The sequence below is a fragment of the Notolepis coatsorum genome (assembly GCF_963971535.1).
Source record: "Notolepis coatsorum genome assembly, chromosome: 15".
Classification (NCBI taxonomy): domain Eukaryota; kingdom Metazoa; phylum Chordata; class Actinopteri; order Aulopiformes; family Paralepididae; genus Notolepis; species Notolepis coatsorum.
In genome coordinates, this window is record NC_140179.1 from 94448639 (window position 1) to 94471372 (window position 22734).

General features: G+C 45.1%; 1 protein-coding gene across 1 annotated transcript in view; it reads left to right on the forward strand.

Annotated features, from left to right (window-relative positions):
• Positions 1 to 6026: 6026 nt before the first annotated feature.
• The window catches only part of LOC311241735 (serine protease FAM111A-like), a 31263-nt gene continuing 14555 nt past the window's right edge, over positions 6027 to 22734 (forward strand). The window contains exon 1 of the mRNA XM_084330627.1: positions 6027 to 6133. The gene's annotated coding sequence lies outside the window, so the exon portion shown is untranslated. The remainder of the gene's footprint in view (positions 6134 to 22734) is intronic.

The window sequence follows — 22734 nt, forward strand, 5'->3', positions numbered from 1 at the left end:
GGTACCATGAGGTGCAAGCATAGTCGTAGTACCCTTGAATGAGTGCTCCTGCCAGAGTCTTCAGGGTATTCTTAGAGAGGAGATCCGGTACAGGAATCTAGTTCGTTGGTTGACTTTTTTTTATTACATTGGATGTCATTTTGTCACAGGAAAGATTTGCCTCTAGGATGGAACCCAGGTATGTAATTTCATCTTTCCTTGTGACAATATTGTCACCCACTGTAACTGAGAAGCCGTCGGCCTTGCTGAGTTTGTTATTTGAACCGAAGAGAATGGACTCTGTTTTACCCAGGTGTAATGATAGTTTGTTATCTGTAGTACTGTACTGTAGTGAAACTTTCTATATCTATAGTATTTATTGTATTATGCACAAAACTGCAGAATAGACATTTTCAAACTTGACCATGGCCAATATCAATAGCTGACAAGAAATACACTTGATTGATTGAAAACTTTATTAACAGATTACAGAATGGGTACAGTACAGTACAGCTCAATACATACAATTGTTAAGGGGATGCAGACCAGAGAAAGACTTTCGTCTTGTTTACATCAGGGTCCCCCATTTTCAATTCATCATAACATATATGACATGCACGAGATACAGATAGACAGTACTGCTACATCTATACATTTATGACATATCAGATTTGCAAATACAGTACTGTTTGTGATACAAAAAGAGTCCAGAAAAGAGAGTATATACATTTGACGTCGAAACTGTACATTTGGAGGGGGGGTCGGGGGACACTGTACAACTGTACAAGCAAAACTGTACATTGGAATATTGACAACCATACTTGGTCATTTACTGTACATTGGGTTGGGTTAGGACATTTACAGGGGCCAGTTTCGAATTGCAGTCTCCCGTAGGTGTTCTTTGAGAGTGTTTTTGAAAGTGGGTAGTGATTCACATTCCTTTACAGCTGTGGGTAGGGCGTTCCACATTGATGTGGCATAATTGCGAAACGTGTTTAGTCCCTTGTTTGAGCCGAATCTGGGTTTAACATGATTTGTGGAGCTCCCTCTGGTGTTGTGATCGTGGTATTCACTGACCTTTGGGAAGTATTTTGACATTGCAAGTTGCTGTACTCTGTACTTTGGCCCAAGCTGTTCCCCTAGCAACGGAATTCCACTGATAAGGTTTATCTACCACACACAAGAGGTAACACGGTGGCTAGGTTTGCTACAGTACTGGCACTACAGCTGGGAGTTGCCCCCCCAGGCACCTCCCCGTGTGGCTGCCCACTGCTCCTAACGTTAGGATGGGTCAAACACATAGGACCACCTTCCCCTAGGCTTAGGGGATTAATAAAGGTACAACTTAACAACTTATTTTAACAATACATGTATACTAACTAGCAATGTCAATGTTAACACTCCTGATTAATCTGGAAACCGTAATGCAAATTAATCATATTACCAAGTTTGACCTCAACCTCATCCCATAATTCCAGCGTGGATGTTTTCCTGGCTGAGTTACTGAAAGGCGTGGCAAATAAAATGACAGAGGAGACATCCCCTGAACCGCTGAACAGCTAATGTTGTTTTAAAAAGCTTCCAGAGGGACATTTAGATAAAACAAAAGCTGCGTTGCACATATTGCAGCGATGAACTGTCTTCCCACCATACGCACAATGAGTCTGAAGTACCATCTTCAGACGAAGCACATCTTCGCTGATGTTCGCAATTTCTTTTTGCCGTTTTCGACAAACTACACTGGAGAGTGCTGCCAGGGCAAGTCTGTCAACAGAGTCAACAGCTAAGCTAAGCAATGCAATCGCTGAATGGATCACCATTGTTGAAGACCAGGGGCTTCAAGGCGTTATCCAGTTGGCACAATCTACATTTATTGCACTGACTGGAGACCACTAGACATCAGTAGGCAACCATAACAAGCTCAGTGTGACAGCACACCTAATCCATGACAAATGGCAACTGCACTCGTTGGCTTTAGATGTGGTGAAAACAGAGAAAAAGCATTTTGCTGAGGCATGCCGTGACCAGTTTCTTTTAAGTTGCAAAGGAGTGGGAGATTACGGACAAGGTCAACCCAAAGATTCACATAAATACTAGCATTTTAAAGTTGTGATTAATCATGATTAATTACAGAATATTATATATTTTTTTGACCACAAATCTTTTTTATTTTCAATTTTCAAACACGAAACAACACAACTCACAACACAATAATAACAATAATACATAAAAGACATCCAAGAACATAAACTAACACAACAACGATTAGACAATAAAGTTGTCACAAAGTAAAAGTATAATAAAATAAAATAAAATAAAATATGTACTATAAAAAGTGCTTACCGAGCCCCCTCCACCTCCAGGCCCGGCAACCGCAAGCCACCATCCCGGAGGACCCCCAGCCCGGCCCCCCCGCGAGCCAAAGCACCACGCCTCTTTAGTGCCTCGACCCACACAGACCCCGAACCGCGGCCCCCCCCCAGCCAGAGCCCACGATCACCAGACCCAGATCAGAAGGGGGTCAGAAAATATACATAGGATCAATATTGAATGAAAAATTATAAATCAAACAAAAATACAAAAAACATCATAACCACCAACATACATGAATATTCGCTCGTTCTCCCCCCCACCCCCCTCTCGCCCCCGGACCCCAACGTGAGAAATCCACATAATACTCTATTCAGTACTCAATTTCCAGAGTCATGTGCGTTCTTTTAGTTTTTCCACCACAGCCCACCAGACCGCGATATTGGCTTCATTAACACCTATGACACGTGCAGTGGAAATCTCCAAATAAATAACATCAAGATAGGTGAGAATCCATACCTTCGGACATAACTTATCTGGTTGTATCCAGCGTGAGGCAATCAGATTTTTGGCAGCCGTCAGACCAGCCAAAATGAGTGTCTTTACATGTACAGAGGCCGGAAATTGAGAAACATCATTTAACAATAAAACAGAAGGCAAGGCCGGTATGGTTAGAGAGACTAAGCGCTCGTCACCAACGCGAGAGACACTGGTATCGAATCCGGCTGTCAGCGTTGCCTCCGGCTTGGCCGGCCGTCATACTGGCTCAATTGGCAGAGTCAGCGGGAGGGTAGCCGGTGGGTGGTAATCTGGTTGTTGTAAACAGCGACTCCTACAGGCCGGTCAGGGCACCTGCACAGCGAGGAAGGGAGATGGTGAGGGTAGTGTGAGCCTCCCACACGTTACACCTCACCAATGAGAGTCCGCGCTGGCTGGCTGAAGTATAGATTCGATCAATGGATACATTCACAGCCTTCCCCGTTTCCCAGAATGCACCCTTTATACACTCTGAACCCTGTGCCTTAACCCCTTAACAGTCTGGCACATTTAGCATAAAACGCCTGTCGATTGCATACCCAAAGTAATTTGCGATTTATTATACTTTATACTTATAGCACATGCATGAGTCTGGTCTCTTTTGAAAGGTAACAAAAATCACTTTGAGTGCTAATGTAATAGAGAAATAGAGGTTTGAACACACTGAAATAAAATATTTACTCCTTACTTTTGTGTCGACTTCAAGTCAAGTCAGCTTTATTTATATAGCACGTTTACAATGACTACAAGCTAACCAAAGTGCTTTACAGGTAGGACACAATAAAAAAACGTATTACAGTAAAAAGTATAGTACACTAAGAAACAAGAGCAAGGTGCAATATAAAAAGAGACAAGAAAAATAGATAAAAAGTCAAGAGTAACAGCAAATGTAATGTACAGGTGGCAGGCTAACTCTGGTCAAAGGCCAGGGAGAAAAGTGCATTTTAAGGAGCGGTTTAAAGGCCTCTAGGCTCTGGGCAGATCTAATGTGGGGGGGGGACTTGTTGCCAGATGCCTGTTTTTGGGTTCCAGCTGAGAGGTAGTAGCTGGAAAACATAACGGGTCCATAGCCTGAAGTCTTATAGTCATACAGGGCCAAAGTTTATAAAAAGAAACACAGAATATTTGTGTTTTACAAAGGTTTTTGTAATATGTGTACCGCAATAAATCAGCGTGATTATCCTAACTGGTCGTCTGCTTCCATTCATTCAGACGCACCAGTCATAACAAAGAACTTTTTGGTTTTCTTCTGCCCCCTTCTCGTTGCAATCAGCGCTCGTCTGGGATCGCTTTCGGAGCAGATGCTCCTTGGCTACAATGGTGGTCAATCATTTTCGCCATCAGCGGTGACTGGTCAGTTCAGGACTGTTTACAACCGGACAGTGGCGGCTCGCCACTAGGGGCGCTCGGGCGCCGCCCCCCTCAGGCCCCTGGTTATATGAGAGAAGAACAAGAAAAATAATTTTTTTGTTTTTTGTTTTATAGCCATATAAATAATATAAACATGTTTAAAATGAATAATATTTACTTATTTTAAGTATGTTTGTGTTTCCAATGCACAATATAACACTAATATATAAAATAAAAAATACTCGTTTTCCTGAACAGGAAGTGACTCACTTTTTTTATTTTTTTATTTTTTTGTATTTCTCGGCCCGGGCTAGACGCAATAGCGCTCTGAGTGCGCGTCACTGTTTGATCGCTGTGTGCGTTGAAATATGACTATTATGTTGGAACCCGGGCACGATTTGAAGCGGTCTAGGCAGCAGCGTCAAGAATTTCCTTAGCCGCATTTCGCGGAGACGCTCTCTGATTGGCCGACGCCAGTATTTTTTTCCGTAGCAGCATTTCGCGGAGACGCTCTCTGATTGGCCGACGCCACTTTTCTATGTTCCAATTTTAGGTTTTCTAGCGTGGTAAAGATAGTTGTGTTGTTGTGAGATCAGATGCAGCTATTTGTCTTAGAGCGTGACTGCAAGTTCTTTCGACGGTTAAGCTTAGGCATTCTTTCAAAGTTGGTTACGGTTAGAGTTTGTTTTAGAGCAGGGCGATAGAACGCCAGGTAGTTTGCAGGCTGTTAGACGCGGAAATGGACAAAGAAATCAAGTACTTGTGCTTGTGTGGTGTGGTGCTAACACTAACAGCTAACACTTGGCTAACAAGCTATATGGCGGATGCAGTCTGGACAGTGGACAGTGGTCTGGATATACATCAACAGTGGATTATACACTTTATCAAGCCCTCCTGCCCTGGACGTTTCAACTAAACAGTAAGTCTCTCTCGCTCTCTCTCTCTCGCTCTCGCTACACAGCTGTCTCCGAGAAATGCGGCTACGGAAATTATTGACTGTGCTTGCTGAGACGATAATAGGCTAGCGATGCAAAACGCGCTGCTGTGTTGTGAACTATAACATTAATTTAGCTGCTGCTGATGCAGAATGAATGAATGGTGAGTTGTTTAAAATGATATACATGTGTTAATTATTTTATTGGATTGATCCGAGAGACAGAGAGAGAGATTGCTCCAGAGCATCTCAGAGCATTACATTTTAAACTCGACCTAACGTGAACCCCCGGCTGCGACCCACCAGGCTGCGATAGTAGGAGCCGCTACTGCAACCGGACATAGTCACTCGTCGGAATGGCTTGTCAAATGCAGCTCAATATTTCGTCTTGTACTATAGAGACCCGAAGCACACAATAGGTTGAGTGTGGTGACGATCGAAAGGCGGCAAATTCAACTTTCCAACAATGTATTGAACGATCAGGAGAAACGCAGCCCTGAGCCGGCAGACGAGGGCAAAGTGTTGCGATGTGCACGCAACGACGGCCCGTATGTGAGCCCCCGAACGTTTAGAGGTTAACCTGTTCCCCCCCACGGGGTCGGTACCGACCCCTTTTTGACATTATTATCATATATTAATATTTTTATGAGTGATGCAATAAATTTGCGTTTTTTAAAATCAAACGTTTTCAAGTATTATTATCACTACTATGTCACAAATACATGTAGAATGTAAAACGTTAGGTTGGCAATAGTTTAGCAATAGGTTAAAAGTGAGTTTTTATCATTTTAAGTTTTTTTTTCAACTCGCGTTTCTTGACCCGGAAGCGGAAATGAAAATGTTGAACGATCAGAATTGGAATCTTTTTGCGGCCAATTTTCAAGAGGACCTCGCTAGCTATCTGGCAGTGTTGAAATTTCACCAAACTACACTTCCTGTGGTCCGCTATGGTCGTTCAAAGTTCGGCGTTCTGAAGCAATCATATCAATAATTCTTATGATTCGCGATAATAAGCTACAAAAGGTAACGTTTTTGACAAATATTGAAACGCAGTCAGTTTCTCCACACTATTGTAATCATGTAGGAAGAATCAGATCTGAAATTAGTTACAGAATGATTACACTGTGGGAGAAATAAAAAAGTACAGTCGATTACATTAAATAACTGTATATGTTATTACGCATGCCTGGTGATACTATATCCAAATTGAACTCGGCCATTTGAAAGATACTATATGTATATATATATAAATGTGCGAATTGGCTATAATAAGGTAATTTATAAGCATATATTCTATATTCTATAATAATATTTCAAATTGCATTGGTCCGGATGGGAGAATTCAGTACTGTATATACAAAACCTTCAATTTTATCATCTTCCCTTTATTAATTTCCTTAGATCTTTTGTACACATGATCTCAAGAGGGTACTGAATTAGCCCAGTGGCAGTTTTTTAAGTTTGGTCATTATTATCATGGTTTTATTCACTGTCAAAGATGAAAAGAAAAATCATAATTCATATTTTCCTTTGTTTCATCAGAATTGAAGCAAGCCTAGTAATAGACACAATATTTCTGACACTGAGAATACATTCATTGAGGTCCATAGATGTTCCTAGATACCAAGAATATGCAAATAGCCCTTGTAGAAGTGGAGCAATATTCCATTTACCTAGGTATACATTTTATGCAGATTTTCACCTGGGGTGGAACAGGTTAAAGGGTGAAGGCACCGGTGCCTTCCCGGAGCACAGTCTGAGATGAGGTAGCAGATCAGGGAGCCTTATCAAACCCCACATCCTCTACCCTTAGTCCAGTATCGGCCGTTCGGTAGGCCGTTCGGTAGGCCTGTATGTCTTTGTCAATGGCGTGGTTGGCAGCCATAGTCGAGTCCCAAGTGGACGGCCCCCACCACCGGCTGGGAGGCGTCTATATTAATCCCAGCCGAAGAGTGCAATAGCGCTTCCGCATTTTGCCCTGATTGGCCCCGGTAACGCCCTCCAAATGCGCATTTTCTTTTTCCCCGCTCAGACGCCGAAATGGAATACATGTATATTATCGCAACGTGGACCAGATTCACTCGCAACGCCATAACGTTATTTCCCTGTACATTGCAACGTTAACACAACGCAGCTGTCAACTGTACTTTACATATTATCCAAACGAGGACCACATAACGCCATAACACGCCATAACGTTATTTCCCTGTACATTGTAACGTTAACACAACGCAGCTGTCAACTGTACTTTACATATTATCCAAACGAGGACCACATAACGCCATAACGTTCTTTCGCTGTACATTAACACAACGCAACTGTCAACTGTACTTTCATAATGCCATAATGTTATTTCGCTGTACATTAACACAACGCAGCTGTCAACTGTACTTTCATAACGCCATAACGTTATTTCACTGTACATTAACACAACACAGCTGTCAACTGTACTTTCATAACGCCATAACGTTATTTCACTGTACATTAACACAACGCAGCTGTCAACTGTACTTTGTAACGTTATGTTATTTCGGGCATTCATAACGTTATTTCGCACGACTGTACATTGTAGCCCAGCTGTCAACTGTACATTGTAACGTGCAACTGTACTTTGTAAACATGTGTTTGCAGAGCTAAATATTCAGCAGGACTGACTGCCAGACAATGGGTCACACAGACAGAAATGAGTCAGTAAATAGTTGGCAAGGATTAAAAGCAGTCAAATGTACAATAGGAGTTCCAAGTCCATTGATGCTACGTACTATAGCAGTGTGACATATATGCCTATGGAAACCTGCGTGACTGACTGTGTTGCAATTAGTCTAATGTCTCCTTCCTGTACTTGAAGCTTTCCCTGTTGTGATTGACCAGCGTTGCGACCAGCGTTGCTAATATGAACCAACGGCTTTAATATGGCGCGTTCTGGCATCTGTGATTAACCGTGTTGAATGGGGGTCTGAACCAAGCGAGTACCTCATGCGCATGCGCGGCGAGCACCTGGGCGAAGGAAAAGGAAATGCGCATTGCTTACCGGCGAATGGGGAAGAATGCGGAAGCGCTCTTGCACTCTTCGGCTGGGATTAATATAGACGCGGCTGGGAGAGGCAGTCAACGACAAAGTTGTCCATGCCCTTATTTATGGCTGACGTTGACTTTAAGTTTGTGTTTGTAGGTTGATGGCTAAAGCAGTACAGTAAGAGACCAGCAAGACTTTGCTGTCCAAGAATGAGTCCAAGCAAGACATTGAAACCTGGCAAAAGTTCAAGAAGTCAGGCGATTAAATGAGAGATTTAGCACTTAGATTTTTGTGAGCATTACAAATACAATTTATTATTGGTAATATTATTATTATTGATCTTTGGAGTAGTATCCAGTTATATGCAGTTCACTTGTTAATACATTTTATGGCTTTGTCATTATAAATGATTTTCCATATCTTTTAAAATCTTCTAAAGGGATTTGAATGTGGCAATTTAGAAATACAAAATGATTTATCCTATGAGTTATCCTATCCCCAAAATGAACTCATATTTGAATTCCCCATTAAGAAACACATAATTTAGACACCTTGCATGATAGGATTTCCTTCAGATTCATGTTGGCACCCATGTATGGCCAAGGGGTTACAAATGGTAAAATCAGCCATTTGAAATCCAAAATGATGTAGGTTAGAGTTATCCTATCTGATAAATAAGCCCATATTTGAATTCCCCATTAAGAAACACATATTTTAGACACCCCTCATGTTAGGATTTCCTTAAAATTCATGTTTGCACAAAAGTATGGCCCGCCCTACCGCAACATGCTGTATGTCTGTGGTGAACTCGGAGATGGCGGAGAGTTGAGGCTGCTGGCGCCCCGATCACAGCTCAGTAGTCTTGGCCATGGCGAAGGTGAGTGGCTTGTGGTCCACAAAGACAGTGTAGTTGGGTCAAGAACCAACATTCTGTGACCATTCTCTGGCTAAGATGTTTTGATGATTGATTTGACTTCTATGGACCTTTTATAAAATATTTAGCCCCCGTGTCCCTCCGAAAAATCCCGGCATTTTTTGTCAGATGGCCAAATCCAAAATACCTGCTGACGCCATCTTGAAAAATTTACTTTTGATCCAGAGCACCTAGAATCATGTATGAATACACTTTTTTGTGTAAGTCAACCATGACGATTCCAATTCTGACATCAGTTTGACTCTATGACATCAATTTGTCCCAGAAATCCAAGATGGCCACCATATAGTAGAGCGAAAATGTAACTTTTAATGTCAAAACCAATTTTACCATGGTACGGCTGTACTTTAAACAAACTACCTTCATAAGGATCTCAGCAAAATAATTGATGAATGTACAGTATGATAAGATAACTAATTATACTTCAAAATACGCTCTCTTAAATAGCTGTAACTTGAACAGATTAACTACTTTTTTTTTCTTCTTTTTTTTTTACTTAATTATTTTTTAACTTTATAGCATTTTCAGCTTTTTCTGGCCACGCAGGACAGATAGAGGGAGAGAGGGAGAACGGGAGGAGAGGTAGGGAAGACATGCAGCAAATGGTCGCCGGGACTGGGAAACGAACCCGGGACGACCGCTTCGCGACTCAGCACGCTATGTGGTGTGCTACTGGAGCGCCCCAACAATGAAACCACTTTAAACATGTCATGATCAGTCCGAATCAGAGCATTCTGCCTCACTAGATTCTGAATCATCAGATTCCAATGAATCACCCCTCCTCACATCATCATCTCCCTTCTCATCATCATCCTCCTCACTCTCCTCTTCCTCACTTTCTTCAGCTGGCCCTGGTGCAGGTAGATGTGATGGGAGAGCAGGTCGTGTGTGGCGGACAGGGCGACAGCGACCACCCACCAGCTCCCAGCCATGTCCGAGTGGCGAAGGGTGTCGCTTCAGGGAGGGGTGGCGCACTAGATATGCCAAGTAGTTGGCACGGAGGCAGTGTTGGCGTAGGCTATCTGCATCTGGAGGGAGATGGATGAATGATTTGTTCTTCATTCTCTTCCACTTTGTGGCACGGGCCTCAACCATGGTGCTACTCTTCTTGTCGCCATAAATAACATGTAGTGTGAACTCGAACAGCTCCTCTAGCACCTCCTCCTCAAGGTCAAGGCTATCTCCACACCGCGAGAGCAGCCGTCGTGCCATAGGGCTCTTTGCCACCTTGTCATACACCGACGACTTACCCTTGTCATAGAAGCCTGAATTGGCATCACAGCCTGTAATGCAGTGTAGCTGCACAATACAATACAATACAAAAAGACTGTGTTCTGCTTTCTCTTGATGCAGAGCATACCGGGCAGCTGTTGAGAGATGACCGCTGCCATGACATAGGCATCGGTGTCGGCTGCATCAATGACCACAGGGCCACTGTAGCCTGACTCACGTAGAACTGTGTAAGCAGAGAAGAGGATGGTGTCAGCCTCAGACTGGTCAAAGCTGTAGTTCTGCATTGGTTGCTGGGTTGACAAGTTGGTGCAGTGGGCAACAGAGTAGACGATCTCTGTATCTACACCCTGTGCAACAAGGTCAGTCAGATAGCTGCATATTACTTTTTGTAGCCGCCCCCTCTTTCTGACGCTACACAGCAGTGTTTTGAACTCTCTGGCAGAGGGGAAGGGGTCGCCCAGCTTCATGTAGGTGTTGGGGACATGTACCTTACCTTGTACGCGCAGATCTCGCTCATCATCTTTAGTTGAGTATGCTGCGTCGTACGGGTCATTTACACAGAAAATACGGTCAGCATCACCATGGCGGCCAAGGATGATGGATGATACCTTGTGGACATAGTCCAACTACTTGTATGGGGTGCCATCTTGTGTCTGCTGATGGGGTTGCCATCCTCCAGATCATGCCCATGTCGACAAGAGCGGTGTAGGGTTCTTGCAGATCTACAGATTGGAGAGAGAGCTTCTGAATGAGCTTGCTCTTCTGTGTCTTCCTATATGTGCCGTTGGAGTTGAATAAGGCCACACATTCCTCGACAACACGATGTTCCAGCAACTCGGAGAGATTCACAAGTTGACTGACCTCAACCAGGTCGATCACTGCCTTGAGAGCACTCCGCTCCATCTCAGCAGCTCTTGCTTTGAGTTCCTCCCCGGGCTTCTCCATGCAGGGCTGCTTGGCAAATGTCAAGCGTTTGCTCAGAGGGACAGGTGCATGGAGGGAGGTTTTCTTACTGAACACTCGGTCTTGCAAGAAGCTGGTCAACTTCTCCTCTCCCACAGCATAGGCTGAGTTGAAGTCTGCGATGAGTTCATCAGAGGCAGGCATGGCTGACTGTAGGGTGCGGAGGGTGGGTGAGGCTGGATCAAATGGGAAGGAATCAAACTCATGCATGCATGCGACCAGGTCCTGCACTTGCTGCTCATCTTCTCTCATCCTTTCCGGACCACATTCTATGTGCTTCCTCTTGGCTTTTTTGTGTGTGGCCAGGGCATTGTGAGCCACCCGGATCTTGGCCAAATTGTTCACATTTCTGGAGTGCACCAGCAGCTGCTTCTCATTCTGGAGGATGGAGAGCCAGCCAGACTTCATTTTGCTGCCCTTGTTCATTGTACACTCGATCCACATGTCCCAGGCCATGTTGGAGTAGGGGTTGCCTGTGATGGACTGAGTGAAGTCAGTACGAAGGAAGGCGACCTGATCAGCAGGGAGAGCTGTCAGCATTGCCCAGAAGTCAGGCAGCCACCTTCCATACCTATTGTTGTCGTACACTACCATCCATGGCAGCATGGCACGCAGAGAGCTGACATACTCATCCCAGTTTCAGATATGTACTGCATGCACATTCTGCATGAGTGCATCCGGGCATGTCAGTAGTCCGCCATGTCACTGGCCTCCACCTGGGTGAATAAATTGGTGATGAGGCTCTCGAGGTCAGTATCATCCTCCAGTGCCGCATGTGCAGCTGCACGGGGTTCTTGGGAGAGACTCATATCTCTCAGAATCTCAAGGTTCTCCCTTGTCTCATCAGCCAGGTTGGGCATGAGCCTCCCCTTTACCAGCTGACTCATGAGTGCCTCATAGATGAGCCTCAAGCAACGCAGCCACCTCTTGTAATGCTTGCCTTTCAGTGCACGTCGACGGAGCCCTCTGCAATAACTCCTCCTGCCACAAGTACATCTCCTAGCTCACTCCCCTTGTAGCGCTTGTAGATAGCTTTCATCATCACACACTGTGTATGGAAGGGACCAAGAAAGGGTACAATGTCATGGTACTTGTTTGGGTTCTCGGCGTTGAGCAGAGTGATGAGGACGTACACAGGATGATCTCACACTAAGAAGGCGAAGGGCATGTGCTTAGTTGCGATGATGGTAGACAGCTTCTCCATGATGTCATTCACAACTGACTTGTTGGGCGGTTTATTGTAAGATGTATGAAAATAAGCCTTGCTCTTCCTCTGCTCCATATTCAAGCCAGCGTGAAACCCATTGTATGAAGGGATAGTGCACGCATGCACGCACGTACGCACACACACATGTGCACACGCACGTATGCGCACACACACACACACACACACACACAATTCTTGTGACTTGGCGCTGCTGTGATGGCTGCCTTTCTGATCGCTCCGACGAGACTGTGCTTTATTTTGTTAATTTTTATAGTATTAGGAGTTTTATTTGCACCAACTGTTGGTGCATTATATGTGTATGACCGTCAGTCAATCATTGACATTGGATTACGGGAAACTTACCAACTGGATTACTCGCTGGATCAACTTTCCGAACCACATCAATGGCCGGAAGAAATCCTCCGGAGACTAGGACCGGATCCTTTGTCCCTAGACCCCAGGAAAAGACGTCGAGGAAAAAGGTCTGGGATCCGAAACAGGCTGAGATCCAGACGACACCGTACACCACTTCCCAGTATATTGCTAGCCAATGTACAATCAATAGACAATAAACTGGATGACATCCGAGCAAGGACTCAATACCAAAGAGACGTTAGGGACTGCAACGTTCTCTGCTTCACCGAAACGTGGCTCACGCCGGAGGTTCCAGATCACGCGATTCAACCAGCGGATCATTTCTTTATCCATAGGAAGGATCGGACACAATCAGAGTCCGGTAAACAACGTGGTGGAGGTATTGCCTTCATGTTTAACAAAAATTGGAGTGATCCAACGAATGTGAAGGAATTATCCAATCACTGCTCCCCAGAACTGGAATATATAACCATCAAGTGTCGTCCTTTCTTCCTCCCGAGGGAGTTAACGGCGATCATCCTGGTCGGAGTGTATATTCCACCGCAAGCCAACAACAACGCCGCGCTCTCCAGACTACACGACGAGGTAAACAATATACAAGCGACGAACGTTAACGCCGCCATTTTAGTACTGGGAGATTTCAATAGCGCCAATCTGAGAAAGGTATTGCCTGATTTCTACCAGCATGTGACTTGCAACACCAGAGGCGGTAACATCCTAGATCACTGTTACACGCAATTTAAAGGTGGCTACAAGGCTCATTCTGATAGTGGCTTTGGCAAGTCAGATCACGCATCCATTTTCCTTACACCAAAGTACAGACAAAGAATTAAAAGTACTCCCGTAGTCTCGCGAGAGGTGCAGAAATGGGATGTGACGTCAGAGGATACACTAGTGTCAGTGTTTCACAACACAGACTGGATTGTATTCCGCGACACAGATAACATTAATGCCTACACGGAGACAGTGCTGGACTATGTCTGTACTAGGGTGAAAGAAACAATCCCCACTACCAAAATGAAAGTTTACCCAAATCAAAAACCCTGGGTAGACAAATCCGTCCGTGAAGCTCTGAGAGAGCGCACCAAAGCATACAATGACGGCCTAGTGGCAGGCAACATGAACGACCACAAGGTGGCGCAACACAACGTAAGGAGGACAGTGACAGAGGCCAAACGACGCTACAGGGATAAAATTGAACTCCAGTTTGAACAAGCTGACTCTAGAGCTATGTGGCAAGGGCTCAAAACGATGACAGACTACAAAGGCGCCTCCCTCAAACTGAACAGTGACATCTCCTTAGCAAACGACCTCAATACCTTCTATGCGAGGTTTGATGCTGGTAATAACAACACCAGCCCACAAGCCTCGGCAATGGGGGGGGGGGGGTCGGCTGCTGATGGAGGCGCAGTGTTCAGGGTAACAGAGCATGAGGTGAGGCGGACCTTTAAAAAAGTGAATATCAGGAAGGCAGCAGGTCCGGACGGCATCCCCGGCCGCGTCCTAAAAGTCTGTGCCGACCAACTGGCCCCAGTATTCACTGACATATTTAACCTGTCCTTAGAACAGGCTGTCATCCCCACCTGCCTGAAGAAGTCCACTATTATCCCTGTACCCAAAAAATCCAAGCCTGCTTGCCTCAACGACTACCGCCCTGTAGCTCTCACCTCCATAGCCATGAAGTGCTTTGAGAAGCTAGTAAAGGGCTACATCTGCTCCTCCCTCCCCATCAACATGGACCCCCTGCAATTTGCATACCGCCCCAACAGGTCCACGGAGGACGCCATATCCCATGTGCTGCACACAGCAGCATCACACCTGGACAAGAGGCAGGGGAACTATGTGAGAATGCTATTCATCGACTACAGCTCGGCATTCAATACCATAGTCCCCTCCATACTCATAGCCAAGCTCAGGGACCTGGGCTTGGGCTATGACCTCTGCCAGTGGGTCTTGGACTTCCTGACTGGCAGACCCCAGGTGGTGAGAGCAGGCAACTGCACCTCCTCATCCATCACCCTCAACATAGGGGCCCCCCAGGGCTGTGTTCTGAGTCCCCTCCTCTACTCCCTGTACACACACGACTGTGTGGCTCAGCGGAGTAGCAATACAATCGTCAAATTTGCTGACGACACAGTGGTGGTGGGCCTGATCTCTGCCAACGACGAGAGGGCCTACCTGGAAGAGGTCAAGGTCCTGGCGGGATGGTGCCAGGAAAACAGCCTCTCCCTGAACGTCAGCAAAACAAAGGAGATGATTGTGGACTTCAGGAGGTCGGGGGTCAAGGACTACAGCCCCCTCAGCATCGACGGGGCACCGGTTGAGAGAGTCAACAGCTTCAAGTACCTCGGAGCCCACATATCCGAGGACTTGAAATGGACCATACACATTAACAGTGTGGTGAAGAAGGCACGACAACGCCTCTACTTCCTCAGGCGCCTAAGGAAGTTCCAAGTCAGCCAGAAGATCCTTAAGAACTTCTACTCATGTACAATAGAGAGCATCTTGACCGGCAACATCACCTCCTGGTTTGGGAATAGCACTGCAAAAGACCAAAGCAGACTACAAAGAGTGACACGTTCAGCCGAACGCACAACCGGAGGGGGGCTCCCCACCCTCCAGAACATTTACTACAAGCGTTGCAAGGGGAAGGCTAAGAGAATTATTAAGGACTCGAGCCACCCGAACAACTGCCTCTTTGAACTGCTGCCGTCAGGCAAGCGATACAGGAGTCTCAAGGCGAGCACAGAAAGACTCAGAAGTAGCTTCTATCCCCAGGCCATCAGGCTGCTAAACGAACAATGAATGAACACTACACAACAACAACCACCAAACACACATAGCACACACATCCACACGCACACACTCACTTTAAACAAACACACTGTAGCACCCACTACACACACTTTATAGCACACACCCACTTTAAACAAACACACTGTAGCACCCACTCCCCACACTTTATATTTATGGATGAAGGATTGCACTACAACTCGTACATCTGCTTTGCACTAGATAGTACTGTACACTAGTACACTGCATAGTTGTGTATTGTATATTATATGGTAACTCAGAACATTGTACATATGTCTATACCGAACAACTGTGACCTCATTTTCTTCTTTTTCTTCTTCTAAATTCATGCTATATTATGTTATTATGTTATTTGATACTATCTTGTCTAGCACAGTCTCTGGAGCGTAACAGTAAGAAGCATTTTGTATGAAAGTATTCTGTACTTCTGTATGACAACTATTAAAGAACACACTCGCAGTCTATTGAAGAAGAAGGCCTGGATGAGCGAGGTCAACAGGAGTTCTTCATGTCAAGGAATGGCGAGATGGCGTGGTCCAAGATACCTTTTGAAACAGAAGGCTGAGCAAAAGCTCAGAACATCATCAAAATAACTCCTGAAAGAAACAGCTTTCGAACACAACACAAGGGTTAACAAACCCCAAACACAGGGCTACAATGACTATATTAGCTAACTAGTTGTTGTTGCTAGCTAGCTAGCTATTGGGAAAGTTGTTAGTCTGAAGCCCTGCCCAAACACCAAATCTTACTTTCCCATTCAAAAGTTACATTTTCGCTCTGCTGTCTCTTTCTACATTTTTGCTCTACTGGATGGTGGCCATCTTGGATTTCTGGGTTAAATTGATGTCATAGAGTCAAACTAATGTCAGAATTGGAATCGTCATGGTTGACTTACACAAAAAAGTGTATTCATACATGATTCTAGGTGCTCTGGATCAAAAGTAAATTTTTCAAGATGGCGTCAGCAGATATTTTCGATTTGGCCATCTGACAAAAAATGCCGGGATTTTTCGGAGGGACACGGGGGCTAAATATTTTATAAAAGGTCCATAGAAATCAAATCAATCATCAAAACATCTTAGCCAGAGAATGGTCACAGAATGTTGGTTCTTGACCCAACTAGTGAAACGTCGGCCCTCCAGCAGGAATCTGAAATGCCGGATGGCAAGGAAGAGACCTAGAAGCTCACGGTCAAAGGTGCTGTAACAAAAGCGAGTGGTTGCCAGGCCCCGCCCACCCACTGTTCATACACTGCCCCCACTGCGTAGTTGTGAGGGCGATAGGGGCAGTAGGAGATGGGTGTGCCAGTAAAGCGGCGTTGGCCAGCGCAGTTTTGGCGCCCATAAAGGCCTTGTCGGTACCCGGGGACCGGTCCAAATCAGCCTTGGGGTCCTTACCCGCAGAGCCGCATGAGGTGAGCAGGTGAGCAGCAAGGGGAATTAACCTGTTGTCCTGCAGGGACTTCACGGTGCGGGGCGTGGAAAACTGGCGACGGTGTCCACCCTGGCAGGGAACGGACCGGCTCGCTCTGCTGAGACACTGTGTCCGAGGAAGTCGAACTGGCACTTGGCCGGGTTGACAATAACTGCCGGAGATGTGTCAGGTGCTCCTCTGCAGACGTGCTGGCTACTAGAATGTCATCCAAATACACAAACAAGAACGCCATGTCCCACAGCACCAAGTCCATCAGCCGCTGGAATGTCTGCGCCGCCCCCTTGAGGCCGAAGGGCATACGCAGGAACGTGAAGAGTCCAAACGTGACTGATGACCGCCATGTTGGGTACGTCCCATGGATGAACCGGCACCTGGTGGTAGCGCCACACCAAGTCTACCTTGGAAAAGATGGTGGTCCCCCGCCAGGTGGGCGGAGAAGTCCTGTACTATATGCGGGACAGGGTATCGGTCGCCTGAATACTTTAGACAACAAATGTTTGTTTCCGCGTCTCTGATTGGCCTGTGCGTTTCTGGTCATGTGACATGTGCGCCAATCGTGGGACCGCAAGTTAAGCTTAGGCGCTCTTTCGAAGTTGGTTAAGGTTAGAGTTTGTCTTAGAGCAGGGGTAGCCTAAATATTAAAGGCAACCAACTTGTGTCTAGCCACGCCCAACTTGCGCCTAGCCACGCCCCCGCGGCGACGCGGCAGCAGCAGAGCGTACGCGGAGCTCTGTCGCGGCAGCATTATGTAGCAGTAATCCCCCCTTTTTTAACATCGACTAGCTCAACTGGTAGCGCTGCCTTGCTGTGGATCCTGCGGTCCGTTGGTGACAAGTTCGATTCCCTTAAAAAAAAATGTAACGTGCATTCTTTCGCCGGTTAAGTTTAGGCATGTTAACACTTTGATCGCCATGGGTTAAATTCATAATTTACCATCCCTCGCCAGCTCTATTTGTCTATGGAGAAGTTCCCCTTCTTTGCAGGGCTATAACTTTTTAAATTCTATTGCTAAATTGCCATTATTATGGCCCATTCAATGTCCTATATGTATTGTTCAGGGTGTAGCAACGTTAAACTTTTTCATTCACATATTCATACTAAAATATGGTCTAAAGTATAAGTATGTTTTTATCGTTTTCTGCAGCTTTCTTCAGAACGTGATTTATAGCCCCAAATGCATTATATTGATGATCAAATACAGTTTGGTAGGAATCTGTGCGAGATAAAAAGTTTCAACTGGACGTGGTTCTAGACGTTTCTACGCATCATCTGATGATGACCGGATGGGCGGGGGATCGTTTATAATTCCGTGGGCAGCGTTAGATGATTCATCCAGAGTGGGTCATCACCAGATCAGTATAGAAGACTTTAGAAAATAACGCTGAATCTTACCGTGGCTTCCTCGCGCCGCTGGCAGATGAGCGTGGAACAGATTTTTTTCTATTATGGGATGTAGAAATGCCCGATCCATTTCCAGGTTGTATAATAGTATATACGTCCAAATAACGTTGTTTATTGAGTTAGGGCGAGCGATCTATTATCCAGTGTTTCAAGATGGAGTCGCGGGAGCTATAGCGAGTGGCCGGACCACATATGGATGAGTACTACCGGTTCAAAGGTTAATTTCCGGCTGACGATCTGCCGATCGGCCACCAGATGGCGCTCTTGAACCGCTAGAGCGTTGAGTGGAGCTTTGCACTGGTTCTCAGGGCTCCGGAAAGGAAATATGATTTCGATGACAGATTTTTGAAATATTGACATCAAAGACGAGTTACGGCGTCTTCGGCAGAATGAGCATGGCTCTGAATGACGTGAAAACTCGTTCCCGGCGATCATAGTGTTAACTTTAAGCATTGTTTCGGAGTTGGTTAAGGTTAAGGTTAGGCATTGTTTCGGAGTTGGTTAAGGTTAGAAGGGTTAAGTTTAGGCGCTGTTAAGGAGCTGGTTAAGGTTAGAGTTTGTCTTAGAGAATGGCAATATTCTTTCGGAGTTGGTTATGGTTAAGGTTAAGGTTAGGCATTGTTTCGGAGTTGGTTAAGGTTAAGGTTAAGGTTAGGCATTGTTTCGGAGTTGGTTAAGGTTAGAAGGGTTAAGTTTAGGCGCTGTTAAGGAGCTGGTTAAGGTTAGAGTTTGTCTTAGAGAATGGCAATAGACAGCCTATTTCCGCGCTGCAGCGCGAGGCAATAAACAGCCTATTTCCGCGCTGCAGCGCGAGGCAATAGACAGCCTATTTCCGCGCTGCCGCGGTCACATGGGCGTAGTGGCCAATCAGAGAAACGCTAAACACAAGTTGGTTGCCTAAAATATTCACGCGCAGGGGTAGGCAACCCTAGGCACGCGTGCCTGCATAGGCACGCAGGGGCATTTCCATAGGCACAGCAGGGGCGGATCTAGGATTGTAGGAGATCCGGGGCTTAGCCCAGATGGGCCCCCCTTTTTTTTTTTCTCCCATCCCAATGTTAGTCGTTATGCCAATTCCCAATCCCCTTCCTGGTCGCTGCGCACTTACCTCCCACAGTCGGTCTGGGAGAGTGGAGGCTATCACGTGCTTCCTTCGACACACGTCTAGCCAATCAACCGCTTCTTTTCACCTGGCGGACTCTCACTGAGAGGGTGTAACGTGTGGAAGGATCACACTACCCCCCTTAGATCCTATCCGCGCTGAGCAGGCGCCCCGACCGAACTGTAGGAGTCGCTGTTTACAACGACCCGGACCCACCCCTCCAGCTTTCCCACCCTCTAATACTGCCAATTGTATTAGTGTGAACGGCCAGCCAAGCTGGTGACAATACTACCACATATTTAATTGAGACCCTTTATTTGTTTATTATTTCAATTTAGCTGGAAATACATTCCTACATCATTCAGTAACATTTGCAGAGCCTTATAACAAAAACATTATTACGGTCACCATTGTGACCAGTGGGATTAATCAACAAATTGTATTATTTATTTTTCTATTTCATTGAACATTGCACATGTTAAAAGCAATTTTTTTTACTCAAAATGTGAGTATTACCAAGTCAACTTGTGTTCTTAAAACAATGACAATAAACATAGTTGTATTAGGTTGAAATAATGTGGTTGTGTACTTATTTTTCTGTTAACTTATTATGGATTGAAAACTGAAAACCTTAATGCACAGTAACTGAACTCAATATTTTTAAGTTGTGGTAACTTATTATTATTAATCTTTTTACAGTGTAGTCTTGCGATCAATCAAAACGTATTTATACGATATACCTCACATTCACCCTCCATTCACATCCTGGTGTTCTCCTGGTGTTCTCCATTAGGCCTGTAGGTGGAGCTATGACAGCACACATACAGTACACACTGATGGTGTGTGATGTGTCCAAAAATGAATGGGCAAATGTGAGTGAAATGGTCGCACTGTATGCAGCTGTTTGTCTGCATTGCATCCCCCCCCCCCCCCCCCCCCCAAAACTCAGATTTAGGGTTGATACAACCATCATAATAATATTGTTAATAATAACAATAACAATAATGATGTAATAATGTAAAAATTTTCATTAAAAAGACCTGATTATGAGAAAAAAATTTACGATGCATGGAATATTGTTGAGGCACACTAGTTACAACTATATTTCAAACAGGCACTCCATGTCAAAAAGGTTGCTGACCTCTGTCTTAGAGCATGGCAATAGAACGCCTGCCCTTCTTTCGACGGTTAAGCTTAGGCACTCTTTCGAAGTTGGTTAAGGTTAGAGTTTGTCTTAGAGCATGGCGATAGAACGCCAGGTAGTTTGCAGGCTGTTAGACCCGGAAATAGGCGCCGAACTTGCTGTCCCACGATTGGCGCACATGTCACATGACCTGGCCAATCAGAGCGCAAAACTCGAACGCGGAAACAAACATTTGTTGTCAAAAGTATTCACGCGTACCGGTCAGGGGTCGTGGCATTGTTCAGGAGTCGGAAATCGCCTCAGGGGGCCACCCGCCGTCAGCCTTAGTGACCACATGCAGGGGGGAGGCCCACGGGCTGTCCAAACCGCACACAATGCCAATGCGTTCCATGGTGGCAATGGAGAGCTTATAGCTGGGTCAAGGCGGCGAGCACGTGCATAGACCGGGGGAGGCGACGGTGGCCATACAGTGCTCCACGCCGTGCTTGGCGACTGCCGAGGAGAATGTAGGCGTGGTGAGGATAGGGAACTTGGCGAGGAAGCGCTGATACAAATGCCCACGAGCAAGCATGTTGGACAGGCCTAGTGTCCCTGCCCCTCCCAGCGTGCACAGGTAGGTATAGCAGCAACGGTAGTGTGGATTCTTGGACATTTTTGGAAGCCAACCGGGTCACAAAACCAAAACGTTTTAATCCACACCAGAACATGAATGAATGAATGACCTTTATTTATATACTGTAGCACCCTTCACAGCACAAATGCACAGGGTGCTTTACACTACAGCTTAATATAAAAACACAATAAAACAAAATCAGAAATAAATGACAACAACAACAAACAGCAGTTAAAAACAGTGAACCAGATAGAAAAAGTAGAATAAAAGAATTTGGATAAAATCATGAGTCACTAATTAAAACAAAACTATAGAACAGTGAGGACAAGAAAACGTGCCTATGTATGACCAAAGGCCTGTCTGAACAAATGTGTTTTTGGTTGTTTTTTAAAAGAGTTTTCAGAGGGGGCAGTTCGCAGGTCCAGGGGGAGAGCCATCCAGAGCCTTGGTGCTGTCACCTCGAAGGCTCGATCACCCCTTGTTTTCAGCCTGGACCTGGGGACCACCAGGAGGTGCTGATCGGCAGATCTGAGTGAGCGGGTGTTGGTGTAGGGATGGATGAGTTCAGTGATGTAGATAGGGGCCTGACCGTGAAGTGCTCTGAAAGTGAAAGTGAGGACATGCAGGCAAAAGGGTGACCTGTTTTTAAACACAAAATCATTGTCCTGCAGCACTCTTTTCCTTGAAAAAAGCCAGTGTATTACTACGCCCTGGAGCTGATTCACAGGTAACACAGCTGTAATCAATACATCTAAATGCAGGAGGACTGTGGTTTTGTGTTGGAAACCCTTTGCCTGCATGTTGTGTTGTGGAACTTAAAACTGTTTGGGTTTTGTGACACCTGAATCCCTGTTTGCTGCCTGTCTAAAGCTTCCAAGTATTTCATACAACTTAACGGCCAAAGATCTGTGTTTTGTCACTTGCCCAATATTTGCGGGACTGGTGGACCCACCAGTATTCCGATTTTTTTATATATTTTTTTGCGAATAAAGCCATAACAATCTATGTCAAAATACTTGATTAACAAGTTAACAGATGTTCATAATGAGAAAATAATCCATTATAAGATAAGAGATATCAAGATATGAATGGAATAAATCATGTTTGTCTTGAAATATATAAATGAAACAAGGTGGAGACAGACAGGGAAGGTACACAGGGAAAAACTTTGTTTAATTTTTTTTATTTTTCCACAAACAATTTTCCACACATTTAGTGTGGAGCTGAACACCACGTATGTAATATGAATCCAATCCAATCCAATCCACTTTATTTATATAGCACATTTAAAACAACAAAGTTGACCAAAGTGCTGTACAAGTCCACAAACATAGGATAAAACATAAAACATAAAAAATTGAATAAAAGCACACAATAAGACAGTACAA